At 37.0% G+C, this 12,301-nt stretch overlaps 1 protein-coding gene and 1 long non-coding RNA gene across 2 annotated transcripts in view; both read right to left on the bottom strand.

Moving 5' to 3' along the window:
* Positions 1-12,301, bottom strand: part of LOC111058456 (homeobox protein extradenticle) — a 241,667-nt gene that overhangs the window by 104,503 nt on the left and 124,863 nt on the right. The window lies entirely within an intron of this gene.
* The window catches only part of LOC120352283, a 50,827-nt gene continuing 48,951 nt past the window's right edge, over positions 10,426-12,301 (bottom strand). The window contains exon 3 of the long non-coding RNA XR_005571746.1: positions 10,426-10,679. This is a non-coding gene — a long non-coding RNA (uncharacterized LOC120352283). The remainder of the gene's footprint in view (positions 10,680-12,301) is intronic.

A 12,301-nucleotide genomic window follows, 5' to 3' on the forward strand; every position in this document is an offset into this window, starting at 1 on the left:
TCAAATTCAAATATCGACTGAAACAGTAAAGGACGAAGCTTGTTCCTATATATCTTCTTCCGCGCACCGCTAAAATTGTATACAATGATAGCAGTTCAGTTCACTCAAAATGTTTATTTAGTTGAATTGATGTGAAGAATGTAAGTTCGTAATTTCTATCATAATTTGCAACGAGAAGGTATAAGTAATAATGAAAAAAGAATTTCGTTGAACTATTGGTGGGAATTCTTAGTTTGTTATGGCAGATGCATTTTAGTATATAACGTGTATTTCATTACATCCGGGCACCCGCACTTCAACATTCAAACACATGGAAAATGAATTACGTCTTCAATATAACTTTTAAGACACTGCTATCATGAGTAATATCACATTTTCAAATTAATTTTATGATGTCTAGTAGTTCATCAAGGTTAGTGACTTCAAGAAATTCTCAGGAACTACAAATGAAGCTCCCATGTACTACAACCACTAGATCTCATGGAGTCACGTTGTAATTCCAAGAAATCCCAAGTATGCTTTACTTTCTTCCTGCCGGATGAATCCTATTTCAATTTTTTCTGTCTCTACTTGTATTAGTTGTAGAGAAAACTAAAGTGATAGTTTTTCTTTAATACTTCACTGACATCACTGTGAACATCAACGTTCACTAAGATTAATTGAAAAGCTTTATGATAAGAGTATTCTATACCACGGAAGAGTTTGTGTAGCGAGGGTTCCTTCAAGTGATTTTCTTTTTTTTTGTGTCATGTGACATAAATTTTAACAATTATTTCTATAATTTGATTGTATGGTATGAGATGTTGTGGTAGTTCTCCATAATTAAAAGAATAAGACTGATATTATCAATACTACTTTTATTTATTCGAAAATTAATTCATAATACAGAACCAGGTTTCATGGTAATACATTCAGCTGAAGATGTGGTAGGAATTCCCATGAAACCTGGTTCTGTATTATGAATTGATTTTCGAATAAATAAAAGTGGTATTGACAATATCAAAGTTTTATTCTTACAATTTCTATACTCTTAGAAGAGTCTCTGGGAAGCTTCCATACCAACAAAGTTACACTGTCACTTCAGTGTAACTTTTCAAGCCTCATAGACAGTGCTTGAAATACTAAAACATCATCAAGTCTCATTTGAATTTCTCAAATGTGAACCAATCTACTTTATAACGGTCTCTCCAGGTCTATGAAGTCCTCTTCATAAAGCCAGGTGTAGCCTAATAGATTGAATTGAATCATTCGAAATATTGTGCATCAAGAATAAAGATATTCCTAGACATTATTTCTAAAACATATTCACACTTTGCGTCCTGTATGCATTTCTGCCGAAAATACTGTAGCACAGTTGATTCAGCTACAGCTGGAAAAAGTATAGGACAATGTTGTTGAGAGGGGGTGTGGAGTGGGTGCGCGCGTGTGCGTCGGGGCGGAGCGCATTGATTTTTCTAGAGCTCTATGTGCGCGCCCTTCACTCGCCCGCCCGCCCTGGTCTTCCCTTTGCCTTTAAAAACACGTGGCTCATTCCCTGCCCTGCTTCCCCCACCCACCCCAAAATGACGCCCTTTTCGGCGGCGGTGGCCCTACTCGCCTGTTTTGTTTACCCGGCTCTGCCAACGTCGCGACGTCTCCGCATGTAGCTGGCTGTAAGGCCTCACTACACTAGCCTTCCACTATCATTCCTCTAAAAACAAAAATAATAAATACCAATTGGTCAATGGTTTTGTTTCCCTGGAGATTTGCTCTATCCGATAGGAAGGATACGCTGGCTATAAGGCCTCACCACTACACTAGCTTTCCACTATCATACCTCTAAAACCAAGTAATAAATTTACCAATTGGTCATTGGATTCTGTTTCCCTGGAAATTTGCTTTATTTCGATTGGATATACAATCTATAAGGCCTCATTTCTACACTGGCCTTTCACATTACTCTTACTTTACTTTTACTTTTCTTGTTCGTCACAATTATTAAACTGCATTAAGGGAGTAACGATCCCGCAGTATATGACACGTCAAAGTTTAATCTAATATCTAACATTCCACATGTTGCAACATAACAGATCCCACATAACATACATCAATCAAACATTATTCAACAAGGAAGTCTGCTAACCTGTACGGACACAATACAATAAGGAATTCCCTGAGTGTTTTTTTGAACTCCTTCAAGCCATCAATTTCTCTTATGTGAGATGGGATTGAATTAAATATACACCTTTAAACACCTTATCATTATCACATTTATTTAGAAATCATACACCTTTGCGAAGTTTCACCAATCTCGGTCAAGACATTTGAAAATTTCCTAACTGGGTAGCTTCACAACTGTGTACTGTAATTATCGGTAGAAACTATCGCCGTAGAAATCATGTTCTAGTATACTCGTAGTAAACCATACCTGATTCGACCATATTAATGGTCTCAACCGAGCTTGGTGAAACCTGGCACTGGACAACAAAATTTAACAATTCATAAATGGAGATTTGATCGTGTCCTTGATTTTCATTGAGTAGTTATTTCGCAGAACCAAATTTAACAATTTCAATGGAGATTCGTGTCCTTGATTTTCATTGACTAGTTATTTTGCATGTGCTCCCGAAGCTGATTATAAGGCTCCACTATCCCTACCTATTTCTGAACCTGTAATCTGTGGGTATATTCCATCAAATAATTTCATTGAAGATAATTCTGCTACATTATCCCCCACGCAAACTCCAGCTCAGATTGAATAACAGTAGACGACAGGTACTTCCTTTTCACAGCGGCAATATCATGCATTACACAAATTAAAATAATTCGCTTGGAATAGAAAACAACATCGACCTCCCGCAATTATTTCCAACACCGATTAGGCTGTCACTTCAAAATAACCAGAGACAAAAACGGATGAAGAGAGAGAGAGAGAGAGAGAGAGAGAGAGAGAGAGAGAGAGAGAGAGAGAGAGAGAGAGAGAGAGAGAGAGAGAGAGAGAGAATAAAATAGAAGGATAGTGAGAAAGTGAGTTATAACAGGAAAATAAGTGGGAAAGACAGAATAGGATGATCACAAAGAGAAATAAACGGATTCATACAGAGCATAAAATAGAGATCAGATAGTGAGAAAGTAAAGTACAAAAGAGAAGTGAAAAAGTAGAAAACAAAAAAGACAGTGAATGAGAGCAAATAAGTGAGAGTGATAGAGAAAGAAGAGGTGAGAGAAAAAGCAAAATGAGAGAGGAGTAACGAAGGCTGTCAGTCATTGGAGAGAGACAGAAAAGGATAGTAATGGTCCAAGGATGAGAACTCAAGATTCAAAGACTGAATTGAACACAGCTATGGAAGAATAAGAGAGAGAGAGAGTATGATAGAGAGAGTGTGAGAGAGAGAGAGTATTATGCTAGTGAAATAAAAGAGGGAGGAAATAAAGAGAAAAAGTAAGTATCAATCAACACAAAGAAGTACCGTAGAAGTATAAACTCAGAAAAAAGTATGCATTATTGGTAGAGGTAATAAGAGAATATAGTAAGAGAGCAAGAGAAGGAATAGAACAAAGTTAAGTGGAAACAGAAGGAAGTAAGATGGTAGATTAAAACAGAAAAAGGGAGCAAATCGTGATAAATCGGAATTGAAATTTTTACCTATAGGAATGATCAGTTATGCAACTAGTCAATCTGAGCAGAAGAATAGATCTATAGAGTGTACATTGATGAATTCTCCATAATTGAAGAGACTAGAGATATTGTCAAAATGATGTGTGAGCACACACGAAAGCATGCTTCTGAGAAATAATAAGTTTTATTAAATTAAAGTGGATTTTTTGACTCTCTTCAATTAACAGTAGTACAAATTTGAAGAGGGACAGTGTTGAAATCACTGTGTTTGCTTTTTCATATAAGTATAATAATATTGTACACGATTGATTGATTGAATATTCCAAAAGTATGTGGAATAAGGATAGAGATAACCGAGAACATAGGGCTAACCAAACAATTGTAACAGGAGAAAAGGCACAGACAAAAGAGGAAAGAGAAGGAAATAAGGATGAATGAAAGAAAAGTAATACCAGGAAACCAGGATGAGAGGAAACATAGACAGACAGTGGTTGCATGGCTCTAACCAGCGGTGGACTTTGAAATTGGCCTGCTCTGCTCCGAATTAAGATTGACGTGCAATTGTGTTGCCGACCGCCACAGTTGCACTAAATCGGTCGCAAACCGTTCGTCGACTCTGACTGACAAAAATAAAAGAAAATAAAATCGACCAAGTGTCTACTCGCTTCGGTCAGTGGTCACACTGATTGACCCCTCCCCTCACCCCAACACCAGGGGACAATAATCATAACTACTTCCCTTGACGCGCGATCATCATACAATAAAAAGAAAAGCATGATACACCGATTATATTGTGGAAGATCAACATTGCATTTGATAAAGAAAAATTAAAAATAAAAATTTAAATGTAAAGGGTTAAGAATCAACTACAAGAATAATATTTAATTTATTCAGGAATCAAGAAATTAAATATTCATTCATGTCACATAATTACAATAATGATAGTGCTCTACGATGCCTAATGATTATACTCTATTTGATGGATAATACCCCTTTTGGAGTAACACGTAAAGAATACAATGTATTCTAATGCGAAGGTTACATCAATATTAAAACATAGGTCTTTCATTGATGAGGAATAATTCCACCTAGCTATTTCTATCATGATATAAGAAAATGGAGTTTCTACTATTTTATGTGAATTATATGAATCAAATGGAGTGCTTGATATGTTATTTAAATCACAGCGAACTTCCTTCTTTCAAGTACAATATTCATGTAATTTGTTTCTTAGATAGCTTTTCTACAAGTTTCATAATCTCATCATTTATTGATTAAGGAGACAGTGAAATTCACATTTGCAATCCAGAATATAGTTTATCTACAAGTTTCATAATCTTATCATTTATTGATTAAGGAGACAGTGAAATTCACATTTGCAATCCAGAATATATTCGGGGAGAAAAATGGAGTTTCTACTATTTTATGTGAATTATATGAGTCAAGTGGAGTGCTTGATATCTTATTTACATCACAGCGAACCTACTTCTTTCCAGTAAAATTCAAGTAATAATTATTGTTTCTTATATAGTTTTCCTACAAATTTCATAATCTCATCATTATTATTGATTAAGGAGACAGTGAAATTCACATACTGAGGAGGTGCTACGAGATGGCTTGCAATCCAGGAAACTTGCGCGCAGGAACGCGTGTGCGAGAGTACGTACATACATTCTACACCTACACATATTACCTCCACACATGTACGTGTGCTGTATGAAGTACAGTTGGTACACACACACACACACAGATACAACCTTGGATCCCCAATATTAGAGGGTATGTGCCCTGGCTCAACCCTGCGATAAATATCACCTGCGACACCCGCAGATGCGAACTCGCCTACGCGCGCACACATCCACGAGCGCACATTACTTGTACCCTCCACCTACACCCACCCTTACCGACTACCTCTTATCCAGAGTTTTTAATCTTGCCAGCAGCAACGGTGAGCGAGCGAGTGGTGGCTGAAATTCAAGTCTAGCTGCTGCTCCATGGCAGGCAGGCTACCTACCACTGTGAGCTGTGGACCATCCACGCATCCACCCTTTGTTCACTTGCTGCCAACCTTGTTCGGAAAACCCGGAAACCAAGCTACAGATAGACACATACAAAAACCCACACATATACGCACATACACAACCACCGACCATTGGTTAGGCTAGGGCGAGCTGTTGGGAACCATATGTTGTTTTCCCTGGCTCACGCGTTTTTCCGTGTCACTCATTAATCCAGGCTCGTTTATCCTCTACATTCAACTTTATAATGATTCATTTATTTTTTCCATTTACTCCCATTATCTAGTTATTGATACAGTAGTAATTTTTACTTCATTACAATCGTTTTGATGGTTATTCAATTGAACATTTTCCTGAATTATGTTTATGATATTATATTCCTAATTCCCAATTCTATTTCTACAGTGAGAATAGAATAACATACATAATTATGTTAACATGTTGATGTTTTTCAGTTTATCGGATTGATAGTTGTGAGACCGGACTCCCCTGCATGTTGAGAGTTGAAATGAATCAAGTGGGAATTCCTGTATATGATAGAGTTTTCTGCAATTTTCTATTCAAAAGGATAGAGATTTCTGCAATTTTCTATTTAAAAGGATAGAGATTTCTGCAATTTTCTATTTAAAAGAACTCACTGCTGAAGTTCAAGTCTATATGCTGTTCGCAAGGCAATGCTTCATTTGCTTTAATGCAAATCCATTGGGATTTCTCCAGTTTTCCACGTACAGTATCTATATACTCATAGCTGGCTGCGTTCTCCGCGCATTCTCCTATGAAGGCTACTATACTCCCTACAAAATTACTTCAGACTTGGAGGAATTTGCAGCGCAGAGAAATGTAATCAGCCAATTACAGTGATGATTAAAGTCATAAGAAGAAGCGCAGTTGCCAATTTGTCAATTAGACTCAGTCAACTGAGCGCTTCCAGAGAGAAAACATCCTTATGCGTATCATCAGCGCTTGGATACTCTCTGGAAATTAGAGAACGCTGGCCGGTTCAAAACGGTAACAGAGCCGCTGTTGTATCCCTGCTGCTGTATGCCTTCTCTGCTGCGCATGTCCATCCCAAGTAAGAAGTAATTTTTTACAGAGTATAGAGCTTTGCAGATGTAGAAATGATTTACAAAATTCAACATTAACCCCCTTCACATTGTTCTGAGTTTTTTTCATTTTCAAAGTAGGTTCTATTAATGATTTAAAGAAAAAATTATATTAGACAACCTTAGTAGAATATTGTTCTGAGTTTTTTTTATTTTCAAAGTAGGTTCTATTAATGATTTAAAGAAAAATTTATATTAGACAACCTTTGTAGAATATTGAAGAGAAAAATAGAATTCATTATCAATGCTATGTTCAACTTCTAGATCAGCACCAAATAAAAACACACAATGGTTATTTCTTCCTATGAACTACACTTTGTTCTCAAGAGTTGGCCATATATTTATTATATCAACGAGCAACTACAGCATGATAGAACATTTGACATGGACCTGTGCTAGTGGAATGTACCACGATATGCTGTGAAGTGTGACAGAACGACAGACCGCGATCAATTTATTCTATTGCCAGATATTTCAGTGCCAAATGGACTACTACTCTGCTCTCCTCGCTTTGCTTGCTTTTATTAATAAAAAGAAGACACTGGGACCACGCAGAGAGAGGCTGCTGCTGTAAGAGTGATGGAGAAAGAGGGTTAGAAAAAGATGGAGGTAGAGACATGAAGATGAGAGAGTGAGAGGGTTTGGAACTACCGCGAGATGGTCGGTAAAAATAAATGGAGTGTTTATTTGTTTGTAGAAATGTTTATGCTAGTTGAGTTGGGTTGGTACTGCAGCGGAACTGTCGTGTCAACATAGCGCTCTGTGGCGTAGTAGCTTAGTTTGGCAGCGTTTGGAGAATAAAAATTGGAAGAAGAAAAGTGAGAGGATGAGGGATAAATAGAGAGGGAGAGTTGGTAGAAGATGAAAGGATGAAAGAGGAAGAGTGAAAAAATGAATGAAGAGAACAAGGAAAGTGCAAATAAAAGAGGAGATGTAAGAATAGGAGAGAAATGAGATATGAGATGAGATGAGATGTGAAGAAAGAGAAGAAATAACGGACGGAAGAGAGGAAGGAGCAGAGAGAAATGAATTTGTATAAGGATGTAAGGATACAAGAGGAACAGTGAAAAATTGAATGAAGAGAACAAGTAAGGGAAAAATAGAGGAAATGAAAGAATAAAATAGAAAAATGAGAGGAGATGTGAAGAGAGAGAAGGAAGAACAGATGGGAGAGAGAAAGGAGCAGAGAAAAATGAAAAGAGAACAAGGAAGGTGTCAAAAAGAAAGAGAAGTTGAAAGAATAATACGAAGAGAAAGGACAAGATAGAAACATTGGAGGTGGGAGAATAAGAAGAGATGTGGAGAGAGAACTATGAGAAGAATGAGCGGAAGATGATGAAGTTGAAGAATGAGAAGATCAAACAAGAGAAGGAATTATTTCAGATGTCTAGACTAAAAAAGGTTGAAGAAATGGGAATAGAAGCTAAAATGTATGAAAATGCGGGGAAGAATGAAGTAAGAAAAGAGGAAATCAAATGATGATGAAGAAAGATGAAGGATACGAATTGGGCGCAAAAGAGGTCAATGAAGTGGCCAAAAAAAAATTGTGATGCTATACTAAAAAACTAAGAAGGAAGAATAGAAGAGGAGAATGAAGATTATCAACAAATCAGAGGCGATAGTTACCTACAAGTATAAAATAATACAATATTATGTTGAGATTTAGGAGGAAGAATAAAATAGGAGAGTAACAATAAACAATTAAAAATAAAAACTGAGATGAAAATAATAATCAGAGAGAATGAATGATGAAAAGGAAGGGTAAAAATGAAGTGGGAATAAAAGTGAATATGAGTGAAAGAATAGTAAAGAGGTGAGAAACAAGAAAAAGAAGACAGAGAGAATGAATTATAGAAAGGAAGGTAAAAAGGATGTGGGAATAGAAGTGAATATGAGTGAAAATTAAGAGTGAGAGAATGATAAAGAGGTAAGGAACAAAAAAGAAGACAAATGAGAAGATAGAAACAGAAGTAGAACAGGATGAAGAAGAAGAAGAATAATAAGAGGAGGCACAGTGCCAATGGAGCAAGCCAACTACGATCGCTAGAAGCTACAGCGAACATTGAACCTGGACTGGGACACTCTTGGCTTGTATTCGGCTTCTGGCCTATAAACACCGACGCTATTTCTCAACAAAATATTTCTACATGTGACTTGTGAGTGTCCACCACCACCTACAACACCATTCAACCTGTCAACATCTGAGCAGGGCAGCAAACATAAACTGAATGTCAGTTTTAGTCAGAAGGTGAATTCTACTTTAGCAATGTGGAGATATAATTTGTCTAATTTAGAGCAATATGCGTTTTATGAGTGTCTAAGGAGATTAATAATAGAATGAAGATTTGAGTATAATTGATATATCAAGCATGATCAAGTGGATCATATAGAATAAAATTATAGATCATGTTTGATCAACGTAGAATGTTCAGGGTGTACCAGGTATGAACAAATCACTCTGTACCAGCTATCACACAACTTCTAAAGGTGCGTACAGATTTACGCGCCGCGAACATGAGCAATTCACTTTTAATCAGCTGATTCCAAGTTTTTTATATCTGTATCTTACCGTTTCTGTAAAAATACAGATATAGTCAGCTGATTAAAAGTGAATTGCTCATGTTCGCGGGGTGTATATCTGTACGCATCCTTAATATTTAAGCCTCGCACACACACACATCGATTGTTGGTACGATATTTTGCCGTCCTTATGAATTCTATCAGATTAAACGGAACTTGACAAACATCATCTGTTTAGCCTAATAGTATTTATAAGGACAGCAAAATATCGTCCGAACAAAAATCGATGTATGTGTGCGGGGCTTTACTGTAGATGAAAAGTGGAAAATTTACTGCTATAATGAGATAAATTTCAAACTGTCAACTTTAATTGAATGGACAACTGATATAATTCTTACAATAATCTACAGAACTGGAACTAATTTTTTTTCTTGGTGAAATTAAATTAGTTGAAGTCACAAATAGAATTAGGTAGAACATATTTTATATAAGAGAGAGAGGGAGAGGAGACGAAGAAAATGAAGAGCATGAAGGAGTGGAAGAAGGGAATGGAGTGGGAAGAACGGATAGAAGAATGAAATCTGAAGAAGTATTGCGGAGAAAAGAAGAAAACGAAGTGAATGACAACAAGAAAACCAAAAAAAAAGAAATAAAAGACTAAAAAGAAGAAGAAGAAAAAAGAAGGGAAAGAAATAGAGGAAGAAGAAGAAAACGAAGAGGAATACAAGAAGGAAAAGAGGAAAAAAGAAGAAGGGAAAGATATAGAGGGAGAAGAAGAAAAAGGGAAAGAATAGGAAGAAGAAGAAGAAGAAGAAGAAGAAGAAGAAGAAGAAGAAGAAGAAAGGCGAACATAGAACGGAATAGAAGGCCGGAAGCAAGAGAGCCCGGAAATCCAGGAGTCGGGAGTCTATCTTCTCATGGCGGGCTGCTCCTCCTCCTCACCCAGCATCAATTCCCCTAACGACATAGTTTCTGCTTCTGCCGCTCCTTCAGCCCGAGATTAAATGTTTGATTTATAGGCTTCTGTACGTTTTCGGGCACTGCCTGACTGCCATGCTGAAAACGCCGCCAGAGGAGCTAGGAAAAAGGAGAACAACAAGAAGAGACAGGAAGGAAAAGATGAAGAAGAAAGACAGGGTGAAGAAAAAGTAAAAGATGAAAAACAGGAAAGAGAAGGGAACGAGAAAGGAATGAAATTGAAGAAATGGAGGAGACAGGATTGGGATAACGAAAAAAGGGGGTTCAAAAAATCTTGCCTGTCGACTGTGTCAAAGTTGTAGTGTCAGCCAACTGACATCTATCTCTTAACTAGCTTTTCTACAACTGAAAAGATATTTTGAAATGAGTAATCAGAGCGATATTCACTAACATGGAAATTATTGATAAATCCACATACCATTCAGAGAATGCATTCCACATCGGTCAATTCATTGAACATACCTGAAACAAAAATGAATACATCAGTAAATGCATTGTGAATACAATTAAAAATGTTAAGTATGTCTAGCATTCAATTATTATGGATATAGATTTTTATAGCTTGTTTCAAAAAAGAAATGAGTCAATTACGGGTACTCAATATCCATTACAATAGGCGGTCGGTCCCGGCTGCCTAAAAACAGACCTTAGGCCTTGTCAGAGGACCTCAAATTGATCAGGTGCGACCTGAAAACTCTGACACCTGACCTGAGCCAACCAGGTCACGCGATATTATTATTATATATCCATTACATATGAGGAAACAGAATTGTAAAACGTTCTTCAGGAATATTCACAACCGGCATAGGGCTTGAATTTACTGTAGAACCTAGAAATATCCTGTCGTGAGTGGATTCAAAGAATATATTCGACCACACAGTAACTCGATGTAATAGGACTTTCAAGTAGTAGAAAATAAGAGACAAAGATATTCAAAGATGTTTAATGCTTTCTAGTACCGGTATCCTAATAGTCCAAAGTTTTTTGCTCAGTGCTTTCCAACTTCTGTCTTGAAAATGTAGTAGTTTTTTGTTTTTTTCTGGTAGAAGGTACAACACGTCCAGAGGAGTTTATTCAAAATATAGACATGATTACAAAAAATTAGGTGTGGCGCACTCACACAACTTTCCTTCCCGTTATGAAAATTGACCACCTGACCAAAGTGTCCACGCGCATCTCAAGTCTACTATTCAAAAATGTGAGCCAGCTGTTCTTCAAGCTCAATCTCTTCCACTTGGAATTTTTTGTTCAATTTATATCTGAAGCCTGATAATTGGGAATCTAAAATCAAACTTTGCATAGATACTTTGAAATTTTTACAGATAATTATGGCAGTTGATAGAGCTTATCAATGACTATTTTAGGTATAAATTTGATCAAAATCGTTGGAGCCGTTTTCGAGAAAATCGCGAAAAACCCTGTTTTTGACAACATTTTCGCCATTTTAGCCGCCTTCCTGAATTGCATTTGATCGAAATTGTTCGAGTCGGATCCTTATAGGGGTAGGACCTTAAGTTCTAAATTTCAAATTGGGAGATGAGATATCGTGTTACACAGACGCAAATACACTCTTACACACACATACAGACCAATACCAAAAAACCACTTTTTTGGACTCAGGGGACCTGGAATTTATAAATTGCGGTACCTTAATTTTTTTCGGAAAGCAATACTATCCTTACCTATGGTAATAGGGCAAGGAAAGTAAAAGCCTATAAGCTAAAATTATTTACAAAGTATTAATACAATTGGTGGATTATTCAAATAAGTTTTCAGGAAGTACCTACTACAAGGAGTAAACACGAGAACCAAGCAATAGTTTCACGTCAGTCCTTGCGCCAAGATACACACAAACATGGACTACAGCAGCAAGAGCATTGCATACAGGCTGAGTGCATATTGCATACAATAAATATGGAGAGTGTCCCGCCGACGGGAAGCCTATTAGCCAACAGATAATGAGTGGCTATCCGCCATCAGCAACTCACGACAGGCGTTAGCGACAATCTATAATAAACGGCGCATGCCGAGAGAGACAAACAGAGAAGGTGAGAGAAAGAGAGAGTCCGATTGGTCAGATTCGA

Source organism: Nilaparvata lugens, chromosome 7 (assembly GCF_014356525.2).
Source record: "Nilaparvata lugens isolate BPH chromosome 7, ASM1435652v1, whole genome shotgun sequence".
NCBI classification, from domain to species: domain Eukaryota; kingdom Metazoa; phylum Arthropoda; class Insecta; order Hemiptera; family Delphacidae; genus Nilaparvata; species Nilaparvata lugens.